Source organism: Mchenga conophoros, linkage group LG23, assembly GCF_057382185.1.
Source record: "Mchenga conophoros isolate Kocher_MC1m ecotype Shallow Benthic linkage group LG23, M_conophoros_male_GT1.1, whole genome shotgun sequence".
NCBI classification, from domain to species: domain Eukaryota; kingdom Metazoa; phylum Chordata; class Actinopteri; order Cichliformes; family Cichlidae; genus Mchenga; species Mchenga conophoros.
The window spans coordinates 52,991,522-53,005,314 of NC_140547.1; positions in this window are offsets into that span (position 1 = coordinate 52,991,522).

Sequence of the window (13,793 nt, forward strand, 5' to 3'; positions counted from 1 at the left end):
TTTTGTCACCTGCTAAAAATACATGATCAAAGCAACACAAGGGTGGCCCAATATGAGACAGAATTATCAACTCCACTCTGTAGAGTGGGCAGTAATCACGAAGCACTTTAATTTGTAGATTCAAGCTGTTCTTTATATTTGTCACCAACAGATGTCACTATTTTAACATATTAATCCCAAGGAGTCGTCTGGTACAACTCACTCTCCTGCTCCAGAACAATAACAGACTCCTGCTCCCCTTCCCGCACACACTCAAGGACTTTTCCTGCAGCACAACCAGAACATGTCTCGAATTTAATGCATATATATATATATATATATATATATATATATATATATATATATATATATATATATATGTACACACATACCTCCCCGGCTTGGACAGTCTTGGTCGTTGTGTCCTTGGGTAAGACACTTCACCCGTTGCCTACTGGTGGTGGTCAGAGGTTCCCGGTGGCGCCAGTGTCCGGCAGCCTCACCTCTGTCAGTGCGCCCCAGGGCAGCTGTGGCTTCAATGTAGCTGCCATCACCAGTGCGCTATACAAATACAAGCCATTTACCATTTAAGTTGTTACTGAATAGCTGGAAGAACGTTTGGAAAGAGGAGCTTTGCTTCATCTGTTGCAGTTGGATTTAGAGTAAACCATTTAACCAAAACTGGCTGCAGTATCTTTGGACTTGCACAAAGCATTTGACACATTCACTGCTTATTAAAAAGCTTCTACACCATCAGTTAATCATAAGTGTCTTAAACTGGATAAAATTGTATTTAGCCATTCACACTAAATATTCAGTCAATCAATACTTTAGTTAGATAGCCCTTTTAAAAGACCAGAGGTACTCCAAAGTGCTTCTGAAAAGTAAAATATGAAATAATAGAATGACATACAAACGCAATAAAAGTACAAAGTGTACATCCGATAAATCACTAACTAATCATTGCGCAAATATCAGCTGGAAGACTGTTCCAGATGTTCGGTGCAGCAATGACAAAAGCACGATCACGTCTGGTTTTCAGCCGGGACCGAGGTTGCACCAAGAGCATTTGACTCGATGACTGAAGTGCTCAACTAGGAGTATACAGGCTGAGTGGCTTTTGAATGTAAACAATAAAATCTTAAAATCAATCCGATATTTGATTGGCAGCCAGGATCGGGGTAATAGAATCAAACCTTGTAGTACCAGTTAAAAGGTGTGCCGCTGCATTTTGGGCAAGTTGTAGTTTATGAAGAAGGGCAGATTGGAGGCCCAGGTAAAAGGAGTTGCAGTAGTCTAATCTTGAGGTAACAAATGCATGTATAAGTTTTTCAAGATCCGTTCGCGGTATGTAATGCTTAGCTTTAGAGATTTGTCGTAGTTGGTAAAAGCTAGACTATACTACAGAGGACACTTGTTTATCAAGTTTGAAGGAACTGTCCAAAAGGACACCCAAGTTACGTACTGTATCAGAGAGGGAGGTAGCAAAGGGCCCAAATATATCGGTTAATTGTCCCCGAGGGATGTGGCTATGAAAGATAATAATTTCTGTTTTCTTTTCATTTAACAAAAGGGAGTTACTGGATAGCCAGCCTTTAACCTTCCTCATACAATCAAGAAAGCAGCATAGTGAAGATGGGGTATCGTCCGTCAGACGAAAATAGATTTGAATATCATCAGCATAAAGATGAAAAGAAATTTTATTTTTGTCAAATATAGAGCCCAAGGGTAACATGTACAATGAGAACAACATAGGGCCAAGAACAGAGCCCTGGGGCACACCACAATGAAAAGGGGTAACAGAGGAAGAGTAGCTCCCCATCGTAACAGAAAGGGAACTTTTGATACGATTTAAACCATTCAAGGGCGTTCCCTTTAATGCCTACTAAATATTCCAGTCTTGTTAGCAGAATGCTGTGGTCCACTACATCAAAGGCAGAAGACAAATCCAGTAAAACCAAGACCACAGGGCGCCCTGAATCCACAATTAAAAGAAGGTCATTAAAATCTCTCAGCAGAGCAGTTTCTGTACTATGACATGATGATGTGGTTTAGACCCAGACTGAAATCTGTCGCTAATGTGATTAGCATCTAGATAGGCCTCTAATTGCTGAAGAACGACTTGTTTGCCATTGTTACGCCCCAGTCTAGGCAGCCGGAATGCAACACAAGATTGAAAGAATTGCCCCGCCCTGGTCCCCAAAACCATACACAAAGGGAAACCAATTTCTTAGTGAATCGTGATTTATTTTTCTCCACTGCAAAAATGAAGCTCCGGGGTGAACAAAGGCCAAAATAACAAACAAAACCAGCTAAGTCAGGAGGAGGTGTTATCTAAAACCCTATGTGAAATCAAATATCAAACAAAAGACAAGCGCTACACCTAACTCCCTAACTGAAATAAACAGGAGAAAACAGTGCAAGGAAAAACAATAAGGCAGCTCACCCCTTCTGTTGCAGTGCTATTTACAAGGCTATTTACAATGAAAACTAATGTACACACTATATACAAAACTCCAAAAAGTCACACAAAAGTCTCAGGTTTTGGAGGCCAGGGTCAGGTCTGCTGCTGCTGTCAGTGGCTGCCCCGGGACAACTGCTGGTGAGGGATTTGAATGAAGATCACATGGCCAGGGGACCAATCAGCAGCCGTCAGCTCATCCACTCCGGGACCTGCAAAGACTTAAAGGCACAGACAACAACAGCCACCAAAACAGATTATGGACAGGGCCATAACAGCCATAAAAGGTCATTTAGAGATCGGCCTATAATTTGCAAAGTCTTTGTGGTCAAGGCCACTTTTCTTAATGACAGGTTCCACAACTGCATGTTTAAAAGCAGTCCGAACGTGACACGATAGCAATGATGAGTTTATTAGAGATAGAATGCAAGGCCCGATTACATCAACGCCATCCTTAATAATACGAGATGGAAGAATGTCAAGTAAAGAGTTTGAGCTTCTCAACTGATCTATTATTTCCTTTAGTGTTAAGAGTAGATAGGTTCAAACTGGTAAAAGGCCGAAGAGCATCTTAAAGTTGGAACTTGGCTAACCGCCGGTAAATGCAGGGCCTTTAATGATGCAATTTTATCTGTGAAATAATTCAAAAATCGCTCACAGAGAGCTGTGGAGGCCTCCCTCAGCACATCTGACCGAGGGTTGACCACTGAATTAAAGATTTTAAATAAAACTCGAGGATTGTGACCATTGGCCACAATGATGTCCGATAAGAAGGCCGCTTTAGCCATCTGAACAGATTTTTGATATGCTGTGCGACTTCGACATAGAATGTCAAAGGAAACATGGAGCCTATCTTTTTTCCATCCCCTCTCTGCTCGACGACAGGCACGTCGCCATCGTCGTCGACGATCCCACACTCTGCTTCAAGAAGTGCATGTGATGGGCAATACACTTAAATATACCTTGTGAAAAATTTATGATTCACTTATGAGAGAGACCACAAGTGTATACTTGAATGCTATTATATTTTCTCATATACTGCAACTTATTACACCTCATGTTGGTCTCAACACTGAAATCTATCAAATCTCTTTACAAACAAGCTTTAAGAGATCATTTTAAGCTCTGCTTCCTCTCGATCTGCATTTTCACTTAAAGCTACCAGTTAATGGAATACACTTCCCGAGTACTTGAAATCTAGGAAACACTTTTGTTCTTTGTTGTTTTTGAAAAACCAGATTTGCCAACACGAATTATTTCAGCATCTCATTTTTGTTTGTTCTGGGGTCTCTTTTAAGATGTAAAGCTTTGACACATTATTTAATCATATTTATGTATGTCCTATTGTCTTCTTCTTATTGAATAGTTAACTGCATGTGGATTAGTATAAAGTGGTGCAATAAGCCTCAAGGGTGGGCCGTGACCACCTCCAAGGAAAGTGGGTTGCAGTGTTACATACTTAGTAGCTTCTTGCCTCCTGTCATCCTATCTATTATTGTACGATCGACTGTGCAATATAAAGCGCTTTGAGGCGACTGCTGTTGTGATTTGGCGCTATATAAATAAAATGGAATTGAATCGCCCTAAAATCTCATCCCCAACCCCATTAATCAACTGAAAACGCAGACATTTTTCATTCATTAGAAAGCCTGACTCTTAGCCTTGTACACTGGAAACTGGAAAACTCAAAAAACTGTTTAATTTGCTGATATCTCAATTGTCCGCTTGACTCTAACGTGCTAGTTTTAATTTGCTCTCACAAACTTTTTAATTTCATGCTAAATTAATAAAATAATTATAGTGGATGATTTAAACATTTTGTAGATGCTTAAATCAACAACTTCTGCACTGCATTTCATTCATTATTTACCTCAACTCACTCCTCTCAAAATGTAAATGATCCAACCCATCGCTTGACACATGGCATAGAAATGGAAAATTTAAGCCTATTTTCCTGAAAACACTAGTTTGTTCAATTTTTTCTTAATAGCATAATTTACAAAAATGAATTAAACAGCATTGAGGAACAAATTTCATTAAAGTAGACGTCTTTCTGAAGGTGCTGTACAACAGTTTAAGGAAGTTACAGATTCACTGTTCTTGCACTTCATTAGCACGTGCCAACACAGTGCAGAGCAGTTAGCTGAACTCTTCTCCCACACACATTGTTGAGGCCAGCCTCCCTTGTGTGTACTTGACTGTGCCCTTTTGTCAGATGAGATGCAGCACGATCAGAGATGGACAGTAACACGTTAGTGTAATCTGACTACTACTTTCCAGATTACTGATACTTTCCCATAAGCATGCTGCATTACTGCGTTACTAAAACGTGATTTTGTTTTATTTATTTTTTACTGTGTTTTACTTGCTTTTATTTGAAAGAGTGAGTGTAAACAGAAAAAAATGTTTTATTTTATATGCTGGTTAGAAAATAGGCAAGGCAAGGCAAGTTTATTTGTATAGCACAATTCAACAACAAGATTTAAATGTTAAACAGATTTCTTTAAGTCAAAGACTGTTGCATATAATTTAATTTTTGCCTGATGCAATAAAGTTAAAAGATTAAAAGTAATAAAACAATTTTTAATAAGAGACGTTTTCATTTGATTCAATTTTATATGATAGATAATGCAGAATTGGGCTGAAAGCTCTATTCCTTTATAACGTATTGAGGTTGTGCATCATGTTTTTAAAAAGTACTGTTTTATTATATAGCCAATGTTGGTAGCTTAACTTGCTGCCTTCTACTGGTCTGATGATCCCCCTGCGCTGAAGATCCTGAAGCTCCCTCTTTAACGGGTTCATCATTGTAGTAGGCACACGTCGTTTTGGGAACTACACTAGTTTCACAGTTTCATCCGAGCCTGAACTCTCCCTCCAAACAGCCATTTCCTGTGAAGACTTCGGCATATTCTGCTTTTATCTGATCCACGTTCCACTCCTTGGCTGTTGGGTGCTCTGAAGTAACGATGCTGTCCAGTTTCAAGACTCAGTGCTGAGTGAGATGGAGGTGGAGACTTGTTTTCCTGTTCCTGTTCCTGATGCCGGCTCTTTTACCTCGAGGCCGTCGCTTAGGGTCGCATCCTTTGTTCTCTCGTAGGATCTCTCGTAGGCCAGGTTGGGTCCGGAGTTAAACATGGTGAAATGTTCGTGTATTGTAGACCAATAGAAACCAAAGTGTCTCTACTGTAGCGGATTTGTGTGTTTTGCATGATGTCCATGTAAGATTATCACAGATATAAGTGACGAAAAACTGCAAAAAGTGGAGAAGTTGGGGCAGAGCATCCAGCACGGCAGCCGACCTCACCGGCGCCATTTTAAGACATCTCTGGGAGGTTCAATCCGTCCGTGCAGCTTACTCCACTGCCACCATGTTATATTCTGGTCCCATTCAGACTACAGAATATCTATTTCCTACCCAACGGGGTAGTAAGATTTATTAACATGTCATGTGACTCAGATTGAGTCTCCTGCCATGCACAACATACAGCCTAACGTTTCGGCCCACACAGTCATTCCTTGTGTCACACTAAAACACTCGTGTAGTAACACAGCACTGTGGAACACAACTCATACTGTAAACAATAATTCACATTATTACAGTAAGTAATAAAGTAACTAATTACTTTTCAAACCAAATAATCAGTAAAGTAATGGGATTACTTTCTTGAAGAAGTAATCAGTAATTAGTAACTAATTACTATTTTCAAGTAACTTGACCAATACTGAACACGATCTCTTTGGCTGTATAGCTGTTTGGACAAAGATGGGTGTAAGAGGTGTAAGAAACAAAAAATGCCACCCCACAGTACAACACAATGATATTAAGCTGTGTAAATGTTTTTTTAATGTTCTGGAACTGCGACTCTCATCAAGGTGGAAGGAGTCATGAAGAAAAAAGGATTTTAAAAGAAAATATCTAGTAATCAGAAATAAATCTAGGTCTGGGTCATTGCTCTGTCTTCAAGCACAACAACAACCAGATCAAACCAAACCAACGTGAAGCTTTCTGTCAAGGAGAGGTAGGAAGAAAGCGAACCCAAGTGCAGTGCTCTTCAGGGCAAACTACAGTGGTTTTATTTACAGTGAAACAATACAAGCAATAATACTAATACTATAATACTTCTGCACCGTATATATATATATATATATATATATATATATATATTAGGGGTGCAACGATACACAAAATTCACGGTTCGGTTCGATACTTTGGTGTCACGGTTCGATATTTTTTCGATACAAAAAAATGTTCATGCCTTTTTAATTTGTCATTTATTAAAATTATAAATATATATTTTAACTCAAAAGTACAGTTTTTAAATTTAACCCTAACCCTTGTGCGTGTTTTTTATTTTGACAGCGAATGCACACCTGCGGACCACTTATGTGCAGCCCTGGTTATTTAGCTCGTCATATCGCAGCCACAGAAATTATTTTGTCCATGAAACCATAAAGCTGCACTTTCTTTTTGCCTTATAGTCTGATTTGTCATAACTTCTCCGTTTTGTGGTAAGCTTTTCTTTGGCTGTCACTTCTTCACCCTGACCTGTCTTATTTGGCTCAGCAGAACTAAAATATATATCCTGCTGCTTTTACACACTCACTCACATAAGCTCAGCGATTCTCTGCGCGATCAACCTCTCACATGTTTAAGCTTGCTGCGGGAGATTTCACTTGTCATGTTTGCGTAGTAAGCTAACGATTAATAAGACGATGTCAGAGGAATTGGTGCACAAATTATCATCACTCACAGATCAGCGCTGTCGCTCTCTATACACAGTTCGCACGATTGCAAAGTGAAAGCAAAAAAACAAGCGCAAATTCAAACGCGACTTCAATGTGTCACATATTGACAGTGGCTCACCGATGCCAATGACATAATTACCCAGCTACATTTCTGAAAGAATGCAAAAGCATTGACATATATTTTTCCTTCCTACAATAGCCCGACGGGCAGGGCAGAGATAGATTTTGGTAGCCCGACTGAAAAAAATCGCTAGCTCCGGGACGTCGGGCTAGCGATATTGCGAGCCCTGTATCTGATTGAGGAATCACTCATCTTTGGAAAAGAGAGTTTATTATAGAGAAATGTCTCTTTCCAAAATAAAAGCTATACTATCCGCTTCTTCTGGGCTATATTCTCAGCAGCATAAGGAGAATCATGTGCTAACAGCTGTCTAAATGACTCGGCTAAAGTTAGTAGCATGCTTGTTGTTTTTGTCTTTGCACTAGGATGATGTCGGTGTAAATGTGCAGTCATATTCGTTGTGTTCCCACTAGTGCTTTCAGGTTAATCTCGTTGAAATGACCTTAACGCCACAACACGGAAAATCTCCGTTAACGAGCTACCGCCGATCGCCCCGTGCATGGGGCTAGACGGCCAACACGTTAACGAGCTAACTGCGCTAACACACTAGTTCCCACCCATGTAATTGAGCATTGCATGGCACATCCAACATACTGTTTTACTTTAGTCCATGACTCGCTTACCTTCAGGGTCATACGTCACATGAAAACCAAAATAATTCCAAACGCCAGATCTGAATGAGGGTGGGGGAGGTCCATGTTAAAAGGAGAGCTTAACTTCTGTCTCGCTAGCTTGCCCTGCGCTCTTCCTTCTGACTATGCTGTCTGTGTTGAGCGCTCAGTGGATCTGCGCTGGACAGTGCAGCCTAGGCGGAGTAGTCGAACGCAGATTCACTGAGCGCTCAACACAGACAGCATCGTCAGAAGGAAAATTTATAAAATAAATTACAAATGTTGTATTGTTCGATACATATGCGTACCGAACTGAAAGCACTGTATCGAACGGTTCAATATCGATACGAATATCGTTGCACCCCTAATATATATATATATATATATATATATATATATATATATATATATATATATATATATATGTACACAGTGTTACTTACTTTTGGTGGGGATTTCATGTTTCATGTGAAGCGAAAATTTTCAACAAGCACATGAAATTCCCACCAAAAGTAAGTAACACTGTATATATGTATATATACATATATAAAAAAAAAGAACACCCAGCACGCCCCTGCGGGCGGTTTATCCTTCAAGCTCGGGTCCTCTACCAGAGGCCTGGGAGTTTGATGGTCCTGCGCAGTATCTTAGCTGTTCCCAGGACTGCGCTCTTCTGGACAGAGATCTCCGATGTTGTTCCCGGGATCTGCTGGAGCCACTCGCCTAGCTTGGGAGTCACCGCACCTAGTGCTCCGATTACCACGGGGACCACCGTTACCTTCACCCTCCACATCCTCTCGAGCTCTTCTCTGAGCCCTTGGTATTTCTCCAGCTTCTCGTGTTCCTTCTTCCTGATATTGCTGTCATTCGGAACCGCTACATCGATCACTACGGCCGTCTTCTTCTGTTTGTCTACCACCACTATGTCCGGTTGGTTAGCCACCACCATTTTGTCCGTCTGTATCTGGAAGTCCCACAGGATCTTAGCTCGGTCATTCTCCACCACCCTTGGGGGCATCTCCCATTTTGACCTCGGGACTTCCAGGTTATACTCGGCACAGATGTTCCTGTACACTATGCCGGCCACTTGGTTATGGCGTTCCATGTATGCCTTGCCTGCTAGCATCTTGCACCCTGCTGTTATGTGCTGGATTGTCTCTGGGGCATCTTTACACAGCCTGCACCTGGGGTCTTGCCTGGTGTGATAGACCCCAGCCTCTATGGATCTTGTACTCAGAGCTTGTTCTTGTGCTGCCATGATTAGTGCCTCTGTGCTGTCTTTCAGTCCAGCTTTGTCCAGCCACTGGTAGGATTTCTGGATATCAGCCACCTCCTCTATCTGCCGGTGGTACATACCGTGCAGGGGCTTGTCCTTCCATGATGGTTCCTCGTCTCCCTCTTTCTTCGGTTTCTGCTGCCTGAGGTATTCACTGAGCACTCGGTCAGTTGGGGCCATCTTCCCAATGTATTCTTGGATGTTCGTTGTCTCATCCTGGACTGTGGTGCTGACACTCACCAGTCCCCGGCCCCCTTCCTTCCGCTTAGTGTACAGCCTCAGGGTGCTGGACTTGGGGTGAAACTCTCCATGCATGGTAAGGAGCTTTCTTGTCTTGATGTCAGTGGCTTCTATCTCCTCCTTTGGCCAGCCTATTACCCCAGCAGGGTACCTGATCACGGGCAGGGCACAGGTGTTGATGGCCAGGATCTTGTTCTTACCATTCAGCTGACTCCTCAGGACTTGCCTGACCCTCTGCAGGTACTTGGTGGTTGCAGCTTTTCTAGCGGCCTCTTCATGGTTCCCATTTGCCTGCAGGATCCCCAGGTACTTGTAACTGTCCTCTATGTCTGCAATGTTGCCTTCTGGTAGTTCAATCCCCTCAGTTCTGACTACCTTCCCTCTCTTCGTTACCATCCGACTACACTTCTCCAGTCCGAACGACATTCCAATGTCATTGCTGTATAGCCTGGTAGTGTGGATCAGTGAATCGATGTCTCGTTCACTCTTGGCATACAGCTTGATGTCGTCCATGTACAGGAGGTGGCTGACAACTGCTCCGTTCCGTAGTCGGTATCCGTAGCCAGTCTTGTTAATGATCTCACTGAGGGGGTTCAGGCCTATGCAGAACAGCAGTGGGGACAGAGCATCTCCTTGGTAGATCCCGCACTTGATGGTGACTTGTGCTATGGGCTTGGAGTTGGCCTCTAGTGTTGTACGCCACATCCCCATTGAGTTCCTGATGAAGGCTCTTAGGGTCCCATTGATCTATACAATTCTATACAATACAATTGTATAGAATTGTTGCATACAGTTCTAAGCATTCCAGTATCCAGCTGTGGGGCATTGAGTCATAGGCCTTCTTGTAATCAATCCAGGCAGTGCACACGCTGGTCAGTCTGGTCTTGCAGTCTTGGCTGACTGCTCGGTCTACCAGTAGCTGGTGTTTTGTGCCTCTGGTATTCTTGCCAATTCCTTTCTGTGTCCCGCTCATGTATTGACCCATTTGCCTGTTCATCTTAGCCGATATGATGCCTGACAGGAGCTTCCATGTAGTACTGAGGCAGGTTATTGGTCGGTACTTGGAGGGGACCGGTCCCTTCTTGGGGTCCTTGGGGATCAGGACCGTCCGGCCTTCGGTTAGCCATTCCGGGTGTCTCTCGTTAACTAGCAGCTGGTTCATTTGTGCTGCCAGACGCTCGTGGAGTGCAGTCAGCTTCTTCAGCCAGTAGGCGTGAACCATGTCGGGCCCTGGTGCTGTCCAACTCTTCATACTGGAGACCCTTTCTTGGATATCTGCCACTGTGATGGTTACTGGACCCTGTTCAGGGAGGTCGCTGTGGTCTGCCCTCAGATCCTCTAGCCACTGAGCATTGCCATTATGGGTTGCGTCCTTCTCCCATATGCTCTTCCAGTATTGCTCCGTCTCCAGCCTTGGTGGTGCTGTTCTCTTATTGTTCCCTTGCCACTGAGAGTACACCTTTGCTGGTTCTGTGGAGAACAGCTGGTTTATTCTCCTGCCTTCTATCTCTCTGGTGTACCTCCTCAAGCGGCTGGCCAAGGCTGTGAGTCTTTGCTTGGCAGTTTCCAAGGCCTCAGGTATGGACAGCTTGCTGTATTTCTTATGCACCTTCTTTGTCACACCTTTCTGCAACTCCGTTAGTTGGCTAACCTCCCTCCGTGCTACTTTGATCTTGCCCTCTAGCCTCCTTCTCCATGGAGGGTACTGCCCCTTGTGGCTGTTCAACTTGTAGCCAAGCATCTCACTGATCACTGCTGCCGTATTGTAGATCAGCTTGTTAGTGTCGGTAATCGTGGTTGTAGGTGTTGCCCGTAGTGCTGCATTAACATCATCTAGCAGACCTTCTGAGGGTACTTCACGTAATATATATATATATATTAGGGGTGCAACGATACACAAAATTCACGGTTCGGTTCGATACTTTGGTGTCACGGTTCGATATTTTTTCAATACAAAAAAAATGTTCATGCCTTTTTTAATTTGTCATTTATTAAAATTATAAATATATATTTTAACTCAAAAGTACAGTTTTTTAATTTAATGTTGCAAAAACAAAAAAGTAATAAAATAATAAATCTATCTGCTGGAGGAATCACTCATCTTTGGAAAAGAGAGTTTATTACAGAGAAATGGCTCTTTCAAAATAAAAGCTCTACTATACGCTTCTTCTGGGCTATATTCTCAGCAGCATATTAAACATATCAGGTCCCCATAAGGAGAATCATGTGCTAACGGCTGTCTAAATGACTCGGCTAAAGTTAGTAGCATGCTTGCTTGTTTTTGTCTGCTTCCACTTGTCTTTGCACTAGGATGATGTCGGTGTAAATGTGCAGTCATATTCGTTGTGTTCCCACTAGTGCTGTCAGCGTTAATCTGAAATGACGTTAACACCACAACACGGCAAATCTCCGTTAACGAGCTACCGCCGATCGCCCCGTGCGTGGGGCTGGACGGCGTCAACACGTTAACGAGCTAACTGCACTAACACACTAGTTCCCACCCATGTAATTGAGCATTGCGTGGCACATCCAACATACTGTTTTACTTTAGTCCATGACGCGCTTACCTTCAGGGTCATACGTCACATGAAGACCAAAATAGTTCCAAACGCCAGATCTGAATGAGGGTGGGGGAGGTTCAATTTGCCATGTTGGAAGGAGAGCTTAACTTCTGTCTGGCTAGCTTGCCCTGCGCTCAGTGAATCTGCGTTCGACTACTCCGCCTAGGCTGCACTGTCGAGCGCAGATCCACTGAGCGCTCAACACAGACAGCATCGTCAGAAGGAAAGTTGATAAAATAAATTAAAAAATCTGTATTGTTCGATACATATGCGTACTGAACCGAAAGCACTGTATCGAACAGTTCAATATCGATACGAGTATCGTTGCACCCCTAATATATATATATATATATATATATATATATATATATATATATATGTATATATATATATATATATATATATATATATATATATATATATTGTGGATGTTGGGTATCGAAGAATACCCATAATACCAAGGGCTCAGAGAAGAGCTCGAGAGGATGTGGAGGGTGAAGGTAACGGTGGTCCCCGTGGTAATCGGAGCACTAGGTGCGGTGACTCCCAAGCTAGGCGAGTGGCTCCAGCAGATCCCGGGAACAACATCGGAGATCTCTGTCCAGAAGAGCGCAGTCCTGGGAACAGCTAAGATACTGCGCAGGACCCTCAAGCTCCCAGGCCTCTGGTAGAGGACCCGAGCTTGAAGGATAAAATCGCCCGCATGGGCGTGCTGGGTGTTTTTTTTTTTTATATATATATATATATACAGTGTTACTTACTTTTGGTGGGGATTTCATGTGAAACAACAATTTTCAACAAGCCTCAGTCACATGATATCCCCACCAAAACCTATTCCACAATACATCGTCTCCTTTGGCTGATTGTGCAATGGTTATAAAAGACAGCACCCACTGTAAAGCCAACACCTCCTTCCAAGATACAGGACACAGATTGGGAGCTGACGATCTAAGCACAAGGTAACAACTCACAAGTAAATTAAATCTGCAAACTTTGTAAATAGGGATGGGTATCGTTTAGGTTTTATCTGATATCGGTGCCAAATCGGTACTTTTGAAACGGTGCCGGTGCTCAAACGGTGCTCAAACCGGTGCTTAAAGAATGGAGAACACAAAATTGGTCCAAAAACCTCTCATGTTCAGCTGGTTTTTGTGAAAAGATAACAATGTTAGCCTTTTCTGCAGCTATGGGGCATATATGGCATCACTCTTGGCTGGAAGCAGTGCTTAAACAATGGAAAAAACACAAACTTTGTCCAAAAACCTCTCATGTTTAGCTGTTTTCCTCTTTTTCTTTAAAAAAAAACGCTATGCGTCGCCAGGTGTTTCATCGGATTTGAGGTGTTACCTCCTTTGACAGTATCACAGTATCAGCTTAAAGCACTTGTTGCTGCTGAGTTTGCATCTTTTGCTGTGAAGTACAGCCAGACTTTTGACCGCTTCGCCTTGGGCATTTTTAATCTGTAGCTCTGCTCTAAAAGAACGTACGTACCTGGCCCCGCCTACTATCCTCGGAAACGTAAAATGATTGGCTAGAAGTGTATCACAGCTCAGGAAAAAAAAGCACCGAAATAAAGCACCGAAATGTGCGCTGCTTTTCGGTCTGGTTACTACCGTTTATGTCATGATGGCACCGGACACCGGTACCCATCCCTATTTGTAAAGTAGATTCCATTTTGTTCATAACTAGGGAGGTTTGCTCATATCTGACATGCTGATATGGAAAGGTCTTCAAAGTGCTGCAAACAACACTGACACATAAAGGCTTAAATAATGCGGATGCTTTAAAGTGAACA